This window comes from Pangasianodon hypophthalmus, chromosome 9 (genome assembly GCF_027358585.1).
Source record: "Pangasianodon hypophthalmus isolate fPanHyp1 chromosome 9, fPanHyp1.pri, whole genome shotgun sequence".
NCBI lineage: Eukaryota > Metazoa > Chordata > Actinopteri > Siluriformes > Pangasiidae > Pangasianodon > Pangasianodon hypophthalmus.
Window position 1 is genome coordinate 27,803,795 of NC_069718.1, and position 13,326 is coordinate 27,817,120.

Genomic DNA, 13,326 nt, shown 5'->3' on the forward strand with positions numbered 1-13,326 from the left:
TGTGTGTGTGTGTGTGTGTGTGTGTGTCAATCCAATAGTATAAACTCACTTGTGCACACAAAATAGTCACCTCATGTGGAGTGCTCTATCAGGCTTATTGAACAAAGTGGAAAAACACAGTTTCACAATAATTACATAATTATTTAAATTACATTTTATTTTAGATGAACACAGTTAAAACAACTGTGTTCATGCAAATCCATTCATTGACATGGAGCTCAAGTACACATTTTATATCAATTAAATTCAATGAACTTTTTTTCAGTGTACAGAACAACCACAGGGAGTATAAAAGCTACATTAAAAAAGTTTATTAAATATATCTGATGCAAATATGTACATCTGTTCCACATAAACGAAATATTTTACTTCAGAATCTCTTACACTCAAATTGTTAACTTGTTTCCATGTGAATCTACTACAATGTGAATCTACTTCCATGTGAATTTAATTACATGAACAAAGTTTTAAATGCAGTTTGCTTCATCTGTTTTTGTACATTGACCAAAAAAAAAAAAAAAAAAAAACCACAGCTTCAGCTCGTCCTGAAAACAATCACATGATTCACAATTCAAACTTCATATGATGTTTAGATTGTATTAATTGAGGCAGATAAAGTGTTTCACTTTGATTCGTTATTTAATTTAATATCAGCAGTTCTTCAGTTACATTACTGATGTCATGACATGATACCTGCTTCATCCAGGTAAATATCCATAAGTTCTTTAATATCCTCAGAACTCAACATTCATTTCATCCAAAAACTCTATTAAATACAATCAGCTTTTTCACTGTTTCGGTTTAGGAATTCAGTACTTGTCTGTTTGGGAATTTAATACTTAATATGAGGGGTTTTCAGTTATTGTTTTTCATTTTGCCTGAGTTTGGTGAGTTATGAAGCTGACTGAACTTCATCAGGAAGCGCATCCACTGACTGATCAACCTGCAAACTGCACGTACGCATGAAGATAAACTCACACACACTGCATCAGCATTCATCTAGAGCAGAGTGTTGAGGAATGTGTTCTAGCGATTGGTGATGTGGTGGGGCACGAGAATATTGTCACTGCCTCCCGCATGAACAGTGCCATTGTGGTTTTTTTGAATGACGTTGAAAAAGTAAGAAAACTGACTCAGCATGGTATAGTTTTAAACAATGAGCTTAAATTGGTTTCTCCCCTCAGTGCACCGTCTAAGAAGGTTATACTGTCTAATGTCCCTCCTTACATTACTGATGAAGCAATCGGTAAAGAGCTGTCTCGGTATGGGTGACTAGTCTCCCCCATTAAAAGGATTCCCCTCAGCTGAAGTCCCCAATACTCAAACACCTGGTGTGTTTTAGAAGAATGGTTTTTATGGTGTTAAAAGAAGATATTGAAGAGATAAATGCTGTTTTTAAATTCAGGGTTGATGGATTTGATTACAGTATATTCGCTACTTCAGATACCAACATGAAGTGTTTTAGATGTGGCAAAACGGGGCATCTTGTTCGGTCCTGCCCTGAGAGGCAGAGTGACCCCGGTGTTTCTGAGCGGCCAGGGCAAGAAGCAGCTGAGCCTGCTGTGGCCGTTCCCCCTGCGGCTGCAGTTCTGCCGGCTGCTGAGGGCCCCGCTGCTGCTGCTGCACCAGGGCTGAAGGAGAGTGAGACCCAAGCCCAGCCTGCAGCCCAGAAGCCCACTGAAGCTACAGCAACCTCAGAGAAGCCTCGGCTGAACCGGCCGCGGAGAAGCCATACTTGGCCGAACCGGCTGTGGAGAGGCCCTGCTCGGCCGAACCAGACCAGCAGAAGCCGTGCTCATCTGGTGAGAGCTCAGTGGGTTCTGGCACAGTGCTGGAGCTGCCTGCGCTGGCCGAGGCAGGCACAAAGGTGCAGAGCCGCAGCCCGGAAACACCGGTCACTACACCAGTGCAGGGGAACGGGGGCGACGTGGAGATGGAGGATGAGCCCGTGTTTAAGGTACCGATTAAAAGAAAGAAAAAGGGTAAGGGACAAGGAAAAAAAACAGGCAAAGACAGATGCAAAGACTGAGGAAAAGAAATCGGACAGTGACGAGTGCATGAGAGACTCTGTTCTTAACTTTGACTCTCAGGAGGACCAGTTACATGTTGTCTACCGTGCTGAGGACAAAAGATTTTTTTAAAAACACCAAATGGCAAAAGAATGTTGAAATAGAAAAGTTTTTCCCAGACTGTAAACAGTTTGTACATGATGTTAAACACTTTAGACGAGAAGGAGCTTTTATTGATGTTGAAATCTTTCGTCTAAAAAAACTGATAACTAAAGAGAACAGGGAAAACTCTGATGATGATTAGATAAATGTATGGGATGTTTTATATTGGAGAGGTTTTAACCCTCTGTCTGGTTTTATCTTTTTTACTTTTGAATGTTAGTGGAGCAAGAGAGTACAATAAGAGAGTCAAGCTCTATGAACTTGTGAAGCAGAAGCGGATAGATGTTGTGATGCTGCAGGAAACCCACAGCGATGTTAGCAATGCTGCTGATTGGGTGAAGGAGTGGGACGGGTTGGTGATTTTAAGTCATAGCACATCACTCAGTGGTGGAGTTGCCTTGCTATTTGCTCGCAATTTTATTCCCTGTTCTTATTCAGTTCAAGAGATTTTAAATGGGAGGCTTTTAAAAGTGAAAGCATTTTATGAGAATGAGGTTTTTGTTTTTATCTGTTTTTGTTTTTATACTCCCACCAGTGCAGTGGAGAGAATGAGTTTTTTAGATAAACTGAACAGCGTGATTTCTAACTGCAACGCCACTGATATTTTAATTCTGGTTGGAGATTTTAACTGCACGACAGATAATTTAGATAGGAACCACGCAGAACCTCATGTGGCTTCCCGTAAGCGCCTGTGGGAGATGATGGAGGCCCACGAGTTAAGTGATATATGGAGGAACTTAAATAAAAGTCGGAGACAGTACACGTGGGCCCACTCCATAAAAAATACACTCTCCCTGGCAAGATTAGATCGTTTTTATGGTTTTAAGCATCAACTGATGTTCTTTACACAGTGTTTTATTGTTCCAGTAGGCATCTCTGACCACAGCATGGTAAAGTGTACCATCAGCAAAGAAAACGTGAAACCCAGGAGTGCCTACTGGCATTTTAACACTGCTCTTTTAGAAGATGCTAATTTTAGAGAGTCTTTTAGTTATTTATGGAATGTTTTTAAATCTGAGAAGGCAGCTTTTAGCTCTATGCAGCAGTGGTGGGATGTGGCGAAAACACAAATCAAAGTATTTTGTCAACAGTACACTCTCAACGTCACAAGAGACATCATTAGATCTCTGAGAGCTCTGGAGATAGAAATAGTGGAACTTCAGTGTTTGGAGGCCACAGGAGATCGAGGGCATATTGAAGCACTCAAAAGCAAAAAAAACAAAATGAACGACCTGTTAGACATTACAGCACAGGGGGTGCTAGTCCGCTCACGCTTTAAGAGCGTGACTGAGATGGATGCTTCATCTAAGTTCTTCTTCAGTTTAGAGCAAAAAAATGGACAGAAAAGATTCATACATGCTGTGCGGACAGAATCAGGGGATCTCTTATCAGAGCCCACTGAAATTCGCAAGCAGACAGTAAGCATCTATTCGAAGCTGTATAGCAGTGAGCGGTCAGGGGCACAGGTGGTGGAGGAGAGCTTCCTCAAAGACCTGCCGAAGCTCACGAAGCAAGCGGCCAGGGAGCTTGACTAGGAGTTGATGCTGGCAGAACTCCACGAAGCTCTCCAGGGTATGGAGAACGGCCAGGCGCCAGGCATAGATGGTCTCCCTGTAGAGTTCTACAAGGCCTTCTGGGCAGTAATAGGGCAGGATGTGCTGGATGTCCTAAGGGACAGCGTGAGGGTAGGTAAGCTCCCGTTGAGCTGCAGGAGGGCCGTCCTGAACCTGCTGCCAAAAAAGGGAGACCTAACACACCTGAAAAACTGGCGCCCAGTGTCACTACTGTGCACTGACTGCAAGCTGCTCTCAAAAGCATTAGCCTCGAGACTGACGAAGGTAATGGAGCAGATCATTCACCATGACCAGACGTACTGTGTGCCTGACAGGTCTATATTCGACAATGTTTACTTAATTCGTGACATTTTGTACATCTCCAGGCTATTGGGCTTAAAGATTGGTCTGATTTTCCTAGATCAGGAAAAGGCATTTGACCGGGTTGAACATGAATACTTGTGGAAGGTGCTGGAAACCTTCGGGTTCAACCCAGGTTTTACAGCCATGATCAAGGTGTTGTACAGTGAGATTGAGAGTGTACTGAAGGTTAATGGTGGTTTATGTGCCCCTTTTAGAGTGTACAGAGGAATTAGACAAGGCTGTTCCCTATCGGGCATGCTGTACACTCTAGCAATTGAACCTCTTTTAAATAAACTGAGAAGTCAGCTCTCTGGTTTTAATATTCCACACTCCAATGCTTCACTCTGTCTGTCAGCATATGCAGATGACTTGGTGCTAATGGTAGGCTCACAAACAGATATCAATGTTTTAATTGATATTTTAAAAGACTTTCAGATTTTATCTTCTGCAAAAGTCAACTGGGCCAAAAGTGAAGCCATTTTAGTTGCGGAGTGGGGAGGTGGGCAGCCTACATTACCGGGAGGCCTGGTGTGGAAGAAGGGAGGTTTTAAATATTTGGGTGTCTACCTTGGAAGTAATGAGTTTTTAAATAAAAATTGGGAGGGTACTGTAGAGCATGTGAAGGGCAGACTGAGCAGGTGGAAGCGGCTGGTCCCACGGATGTCCTACAGGGGGAGGACGCTGGTGATCAACAACCTGGCAGCGTCATCCCTCTGGCACAAGCTGGCATGCGTGGATCCGCCGCCAAACCTGCTAGCAAGCATCCAGGTCCTACTAGTGGACTTCTTCTGGGACGGTCTACACTGGATTCCACAGAGTGTCCTTCATCTGCCCAAAGAAGAAGGGGGGCAGGGGCTGGTCCAGTTAGCCAGCAGAACTGCAGCCTTCCGCCTCCAGTTCATACAGAGATTCCTCACTGGACCCAGAGACCTAGTATGGAGAGCGGTAGCCAATGGATTACTGCACACAGTCGGAAGACTGGGACTGGACAGGACTTTGTTTTTAATGGACATGAGAATGCTGGACATTTCCGGATTACCGACTTTTTACCGTGGGCTTTTTAAAATCTGGAACTTTTTTAAAAAACAAAGTAAGCACTGTGGAACTGTACACTGGCTGTTGGAGGAGCCCCTTGTTTACGGGGGGCACCTGGACATCTCTGGCGTGACCGTCCCTGCACTGTCCAGGGCTCTCGTCTCCTCGAGGATCGTGACACTCCGGGAGCTGGTGAACATCACAGGGACAGACCTGTCACGGGCGGAGGACCTGGCAGCACGCATAGGACTGCGGTCCTTGCGTGTTGTCAATCAGTTCCTACATCGCTGGAGGTCCGCCCTAACATCAGAGGAGCGTGTTCAGCTGATGAACTACCAGACCACCGAAACCGATCCGTTAACCCAGCTGAACATCGCTCCTGACCTCGACGGGTGTGGAGGTCCCCTCCTGGAGTGCCGGGGAGAAGGGGAGATGGACTTTGGATCAGTGTCGGGGAAGCTGCTCTACAGAGCCTGTGTTAAGGTTTTAAATAAGAAAAAGCTGAGTGGGCAGGTAGACACCCCATGGAGAAGTGTACTGGGTTTTAATGATGATATTAAACCAGAGTGGAGGGCACTGTACAAACCACCATTAACCAAAAAAGCTGCCGACCTCCAATGGAGGATTTTACATGGTATTATCTCTGTGAACTCTTTTGTTTCTATTTTAAACCCTGATGTTTTACAGAACTGCCCATTTTGTTCACAGAGAGAAACTGTTTTTCATGCTTTTATTCACTGCTCCAGACTACAGTCATTGTTTGTGTTTTTACGGAGCATCTTAAGGTCTTTTTATGTTGATTTTACTGTTCAGTGTTTTATTCTTGGTTTTAAATATGTCAGCAGACAGATTTAAGTGCCAACTGATTAAGTTTATCTTTGGTCAGGCTAAAATGGCAATCTACCTGACCAGAAGAAACAAAATGGCACAAAACACAGACTGTGATGAGAAAAAGTCTTCTGTAGACTAACAAAATCAAGAATTCTGATTGATTTTAATTTCTACAAGCGTATGAATGATCTGCAGATGTTTGAGACAGTGTGGTGTTGTGAGAAAGCTCTATGTTCTGTATCAGAAGGAGAACTCTTTTTGGCACCTGAGCTCAATTAACCCTCATAATTCTATTTTTTCACTGTTACACTTACCCTAATTTATTGAAATGTTTTTAATATTTATTTATTTATTTATTTATTGAGTCACGCTAATTGTACCATGTATAATGTGACTTGTTCAAATAAAGGACTGTAAAAAGTCAAAAAAAGTCTCTCTCTCTCCATTTTCCCCACATGAGGCTGTTAACTTCTCTTTTTAAAAGCTAAGACAGAGCTGCTTAGCCAAGCTCCTGAACTGTGCATTAGCTCGCTCGTCACAGATGGAACTGTTGCCGTAAGGACGTTTGGCAATATTGTTTGAGATGAGGTTTGAAAAGCATTGAATTAAATTTCAGAGTCTGACATCTACAGGAAAATGCACAAGTTCTCCATCTGACTGAACGTTTGGATGAAAAGTGAAGCCTTTGAGTGAACTTTCTGCGTTTTTACTGCCATCTACAGGAAACACGATGGTACTGTGCGCGTGCACGTGAAGGGGTGTAGGATCCAGCCGGGCAGTCGGATTTAGACACAACACCTGACTTTCCCCATCGTTTATAACCCAGATAGCAAACAAAATCTGGACGAGATCTGGCTTACTTTAGGCCCTTCTGGTTTAATTCTGGCACAGTTTTTTTTCACAGTCTTGTGTGAAACAGCATTAGGCTGAGCTCTGGCATGAGTTTGCAGCTTAAGAGCCATTCAAGGGGAGTGGGCTGTGGTGGTATGTGGGCCTAAATTCAACCAGATAAGGCCCACAACCAATTTTGCTATCTGGGAAGTAAGTTGAGTAAGGGGTGTTCCTAATAAAGTGGCGTGTATGTATGAGTAAGGGGTGTTCCTAATAAAGTGGCGTGTATGTATAACATCAGCATCAACAAGGCTTTAAGAGAAACACTATGAAGCTCAGTTAGTGCAGGAAACATCTGGAAAAATGTCCATCAGCTTGTAAGCGTAGAAAAGAAAGATTTGCAGTGTTTGAAGTGTTTACAGAAGTGGAGCAGATTACATGTGCTGTGAATCTGCAGATTTTCACCAGATCAATGAAATCCTCCAGGAGATGAGCCCAGAAAAGCCATTATTGACATGGAGACAAGTTCAGTAAGGATAAACTCCACAGTAACAGCGTTTTACTGCCATTAACATGCTGTACGCTACACTCACCGGCCACTTTATTAGGAACACCTGCTCATTCATCTCATTATCCAATCAGCCAATCACGTGTCAGCAGAAAAGAGCCTAATTTAACACCACTAGGTAACCCAATTAACACTGATGAAAGAATTCCAGCAGAGTCACAACTGAATGATGGGAAAAGCCCGGGACCTGATGGCTTACAGTCAGTTTTACAAAGTGTGTATTAGTCAAAGAGCAGATTTACTAGCAGCTCTATATATAATGAAGGTCTACAAACAGGTGCTTTAAATAAATCCACGATGCTAAAGTTCTTCTACAAGAAATGAGAAGTTGAGATAAACGTCAGCGGTGATTAGAGAACTTAAATCTGAAGTTGAAACGTGGAAAGAGTCCAATCAAAAAACCAGAACACAAATAATAAAGAGCTTTATATTGTCCAAGCTTTTATTTGCAGCCGCGGTTTGAAAATACACGGTGAAGCAGCACTATAAGCTGCGGCTTTAAACAGCAGTGGCTCTGGGAACGTGCACTTCCTAAACCTGGCCACACGATGGCAGTCAAGATCCATCCACAACAACACACAGCGCTGCACACAACACCCTTTAGATTTATATTATTCACCAACCTGCACCAACCTCTTTACTCTAGTCTTTCTTTTATTATTATTATTATTATTATTATTATTATAGTAGTAGCAGTAGTAGTAGTTTTTTATTTTATTTTCTATCCCTTTTATAACTCTTGAACATTTACACAGTTTAAATATTTCACAATTTGTTACAGTAATTCTTCAACATTACAAACTTTTAAATATACAAAAATAACTATTTACAACATAGTCCAATCATATTATTATATCTACATAGTTATTTCCCTTATATATTTACAGAGATCATATCATTTTAATAAAGACCATGGAGATTTATTTTTAGATCTTCGCTCCATTGTCCTTTGTCTTTTTAGTTCATTTAAGATTAGTTTAAAAAGCGTCTCAGCTGGGAGATGGCATTGCTTACTGATCATTGTGCACCTTGTTTTCCACATTTTATACTTAACAATACACATTATAAGCCAATAAAAATCTTTTATATGTTTTTGGCTATTTTTTTTTCTCAAATATTCCATACATTATTGTCTTTTCATTTGTGTTTATATTCAGCCCTAGATTTTTTTTTTTGCCATATCTCAGCTGAGTGTGAGCAATTTCACTGTAAAATGTAATAAGTTGACTTTACTTAGAAAAAGTGAAGAAACCGATTGCCTTAAAATTTCCAAGTAAAGTAGTGCATTAATTTTCAGTTGGCAAAACTTAAACAAGTATACAAATTGAATTATCAAGTATAATTAAGTACTGATGACTCAAAATCATTATTTCACATTACTACCAAAACATTAGGAAACCGACTGCCTTAAAATTGTCAAGTAAGCTGAACTACAAAAATTAAGACAAAAAGCAACAACTAAACTCCGGCAAAACATTATTTATTTTTCTTCAGTTGTCTTCAGGCACTACAATGTACCAAACACTGCCATTCAGACATTCCTAAATGCCAAACATTATTCTTCAGTGTAACATTAACAATTCTTTACACAACTCAAATGTGCAGTGCAACTAAAAACAATCTTTCTTTTACAATATAATACAAGTGCATTGCGACTAATTACGACTGACGAGTGACTGTTTCAAACACAACACCCAAGAATCCTGACTTTTGTGCAACCACAAGCTTAACACAATCTCACACAGCATTGACTTCCATCAGCAGAAGGTTTTTAAGTGACTGTAGTTTTGGTTTCAGGGATTTATGTCCAAGGGAAAGAAACACTCTGAATAAAATCAAAGGTGTTCTTTAGTTGTGGAGGGTTCTCCAAATTTAGTGCATATATCAGCCCAAAAAGCGGCACATGGCATGTGGAAGATTTTCAGGATCATCCATCGCTATGGCTCCTTCTAGAATAATTGCTCTGTGCGAAGCCTCCAGATGCAGTGCTTGTGGAGAATCCTGGCTGTCTTCAGGTATCACGGTCAGAAATGTGGGGTGTGTCCCAATCACAGTCCTAATAAAAAACAGAAATATTACAATCCTAGTTACATTAAAAATCCAAACCTCACGTCATTTAAAGATCCAGGACCATCACCTTCTTTATGTACAACTAATGGAGATAAATAAAGGTTGTGAATCAAAATATTATGTTAAATTTAGATTCAAAACAGTGAACTGTACAGTGAAGGTGGAACTTGCATACAACAAAATGTACAAGGGCCTGAGTTCAAAAAGAAATGAAAAAGAAAACTTCAAAAGCAGAGTTTGTGCTTCTGGTCCAAGCTAAGAGAGTTAAGTGTACAGAGTTGAATGAGGCATGCCTACATGTGATTATATGTGTGTGGGCATTATTTGGAATGAAATGTAGGATACTTTCCAAACGTGTTTGAAAAAAGTCAGTGGTTTCTTCTCCAGAATGAGAGGAAGGCCACGGAGAACTGCTGTGTGCTTAGCAGTGATGTCAGTGCTCTGAAAAAAATTATAACATAGAATCAATTAAAAGTTGAGCTAAAACAGTAACAGAATTTAGTTTGCAAGAAAGAAACACTGACAAGCTTACCATAGATTTAATTTGCTCAAAGATCTCAGAAAGTCTCTTTCCAACTGCCCCTTCTTTGATTAAAAAATTTCCAGAAAACGAGCTGTATGTTGATCAAGTGTTGAGAAGAAATCTTGCTTGAGGCTTTTGCTTGTGAAGCGATTAAACTCTGCAATGATCTATGAAAGGAAAAAGAAAAGTTTAAGATCTGTTGGGTTTTTAGTTAGTGTTAAAGGAAAACTCCACCCAAAAATGAAAATTCTCTCATCATTTACTCAGCCTCATGCCATCCCAGATATATATGACTTTCTTTCTTCAGATGAAGATAAATGAAGATTTTTAGAAAAATTATCCATCTCTGTAAGTCCATATAATACAAGCGAATGAGCTCCAGAAAGTTCATACAGCCATCATGTAATCCATACGACCCCAGTGGATGAATCAGTGTCTTCTGGAGCCAAACGATAAGTGTGTGTAAGAAAAATAGTCATGTTTTAAACTTTAACTCTAAAACATCGCTTCCGGTCAAGTGTCTCACGTGCGTTCACGTGAGGGTCGAATTCACGCTTGATGTAAATGGAAGCGCGTTGTGAAGCTCACGCAGGAAGTGACGTGTATAATGTAAATTGACCAATTAACCAATTAAGCAACCAAGCAATTAAAAACTAGGACAAACAATATGCTTTTCCCCTCAGCTTCCAAATCGACTCCACCTACAGGTAGAACTGCGCATGACCCCCACAACTTTTCAAAACCCTCATTATTTTAAGAGGTTAATTGAATCTGTTGAGTTTAATAAAACAAAGTTTAAAAAGTTGTCATTGCTTAGTTACACTCAGTAAGGTCAACAATCTTATTCAAAACAAGTTATAGTCACTTCATTTTATTAGTAAGATCATCAGTAACATTTCCAGTGGTCTATTGTCTCATCCTCATCACAATCATGAACAGGACATTTTTTCTTTGTTCCAAAACAGCTCCATTTCACCTCACATCTAACTGCGACTCTACCCCACTGACCAGCCCCATGACGTCACGCCCATTTTCACACATGCCTTTGCTCTTCATATTTCTGATCCATTGCCTAAAAACCTCCCCATATTCATCCTCGTTTATTTCCTCAGATATGGATTTGTTAGCTAATTTGTCCCCGTCTATTTGTAAGTGTTTATATTTGTGTTTAAAATGGCCGTATATTAATTTGTAAGAAGGAGTTAGTGTCTGGCTCTGCCTGCTTTTTTCTGCCATGTTCTTATGTCCCCTATCCAATCTGCTCTTCTTTTTATAGCTTGTGTGATATGTGGACAGAAGGATCCTTTAACTGAAGCCCTATGTCGATGGCCCCAAGTCCAGCAGAAGCTGTAGGTTTGTATAAAAGCTCCCGGTTCGTTACTTCCCTGTTATTGCCCCAGATAAAGCCAACGCAAAGCTTGTTTCATTTCATTCCGCATTTATTGTCGGGAGGGAAAATGGCAGCTAAAAACATCAGTTTACATCATATGAAGGTCTTGCTTATTTGAATCCTAGTTTTCTAATTCAGCAGCTTTCCAATGATGGATTTCAGTCTTAATCTCCGCGACCACTCATTCTGCTGCTCAGATCTGGTTTAAGAACAACTCCGAAATAACAAGCGCTACTCTCTCCGTGATAGAGCAACACAGCCGCTCTGTGATTGGCTGAGACCGTTGTGGCAGAAGAACCAATCACAAACACGCTGTCAAATTCCAGCGTCCGCCCACCGTTCTATTCTACTCTACACCCCTCCCACCCCCGTTTGTGACGCTGCCTCTGTGTGTGTGTGTGTGTGTGTGTGTGTGTGTGAGTGAGAGAGAGAGAGAGAGAGAGAGAAAGCGCATGAAAACAGTCAGAAGGGAAAATAGACATACAAACGCACAAACGAACAAAACTATAAACAGCGATATAGAGAAATATAAATTCTTGCTAGTTTGCCCGTATGTTCATGTTATTCCTACAGCCTCTGTCACCGTTTTGGGATCAGGATTATAGGAGCCATGTAAATATTCATGTGTGATGTCATGTGACTGTGGGAAAATCTGGGCGTGTCATTAATTATTTGAGAGTTAAAGCACCTGGGAGTGGGAGGGGTTGGCAGGAAGGAAGGGGGTGAGTGTGGGAGCACACATTTGTTTGTTGACCGTAAATTCATTCAGAGTTTTTGCCTTGATTCAAATGATCTCCCGATGCTTCAGGAAATGTTGATGCCTCAATGTTAAGTATTCGGTGGAGAAAATAAACTTCAAGATGCAAATGTAATGGATGATTGACGTGTCGCAAGTTATTCCCGCATTCAGCTCCTGCGGCTTTGGTTGGCTTTTAGGCCGCTACAATTTAGTCAACAAACAAATATGTTGTTGGATGAATGAATGGATTTTGGATTATGCAAGGAGACCCGCACGCTTCTGCAACTGGAATTAAGAGCAGCGCTGATGGAGCATATGGATCTACTCACACTCGTTCATGAGAAGGATTACTGCATGATTGGATTTTCGGAACAACAGGATCGATGATTTTGGATATGTTTGCTGACATCGAATCGGTAGGACATGGATTGTAATTTTTTCTTTGCTTGTGTTTGCGGATGATTTGAAATGGCTTGGCGGTTTTGTTGCTGTTGGTTTGCTGTTGATCTAGCGCTGTTGGTGTGTTTAAGCCGTTGTTTGGGCTTTGGTGAGAGTGTGTGAGTTGAGGAGCGTCTTTGACGTGCTTTGTTACAAAGTGTTTGCGTGTTTCGGATTGTGCTCGCGTGTTTTGAATAGACGCGCTGAGATGCGCAGGCTGTAATCATGAGTGAAACTGAATCTAGTGCGGATGTTGAACCTGAACAGGACGAATGTAAAAGAAAATTTCAGCTTACCGCAAAGGCTTTGGCTAATAAAATTGAGCAACTTCAGAAAGAAGGAAAAAGAAATGGGAATGTGATTAAAAGTTCTATACCGGCCATCAAAGAACTCATGCAAAGAAATGAGAATATTTCAGCTGTTCGCTCTGAACTTGAAAGCTTGATGCGAGTTTTTGAAGAGGCAATCAAACTTCATGATTCTGTGATCCCATTATTACCCGGTGATGAGCAAACCGAACAGAATGATTGGTTCTCAAGTGTAAATATAAATACAGTGACACCTTTATAAAAGACACAAAGCAGTGGATAAGTGGAATTGAGAGCTCAGGTGATAATGCTCAAGATCAACCACTGGAATCAGCTGGGTGTCTTCTAGATCAGGGGTTTTCAACCTTTTTAATTCCATGGACCCCCAGATATGATGATTCCTTGCAGGGGACCCCCTTGCCTAAAATATAAAGGCTATGTATTTTAAGTAGGCTATAAACACGTAAACTAAAATTTTGTAATGTAAAGACATGTTGCAATTCATA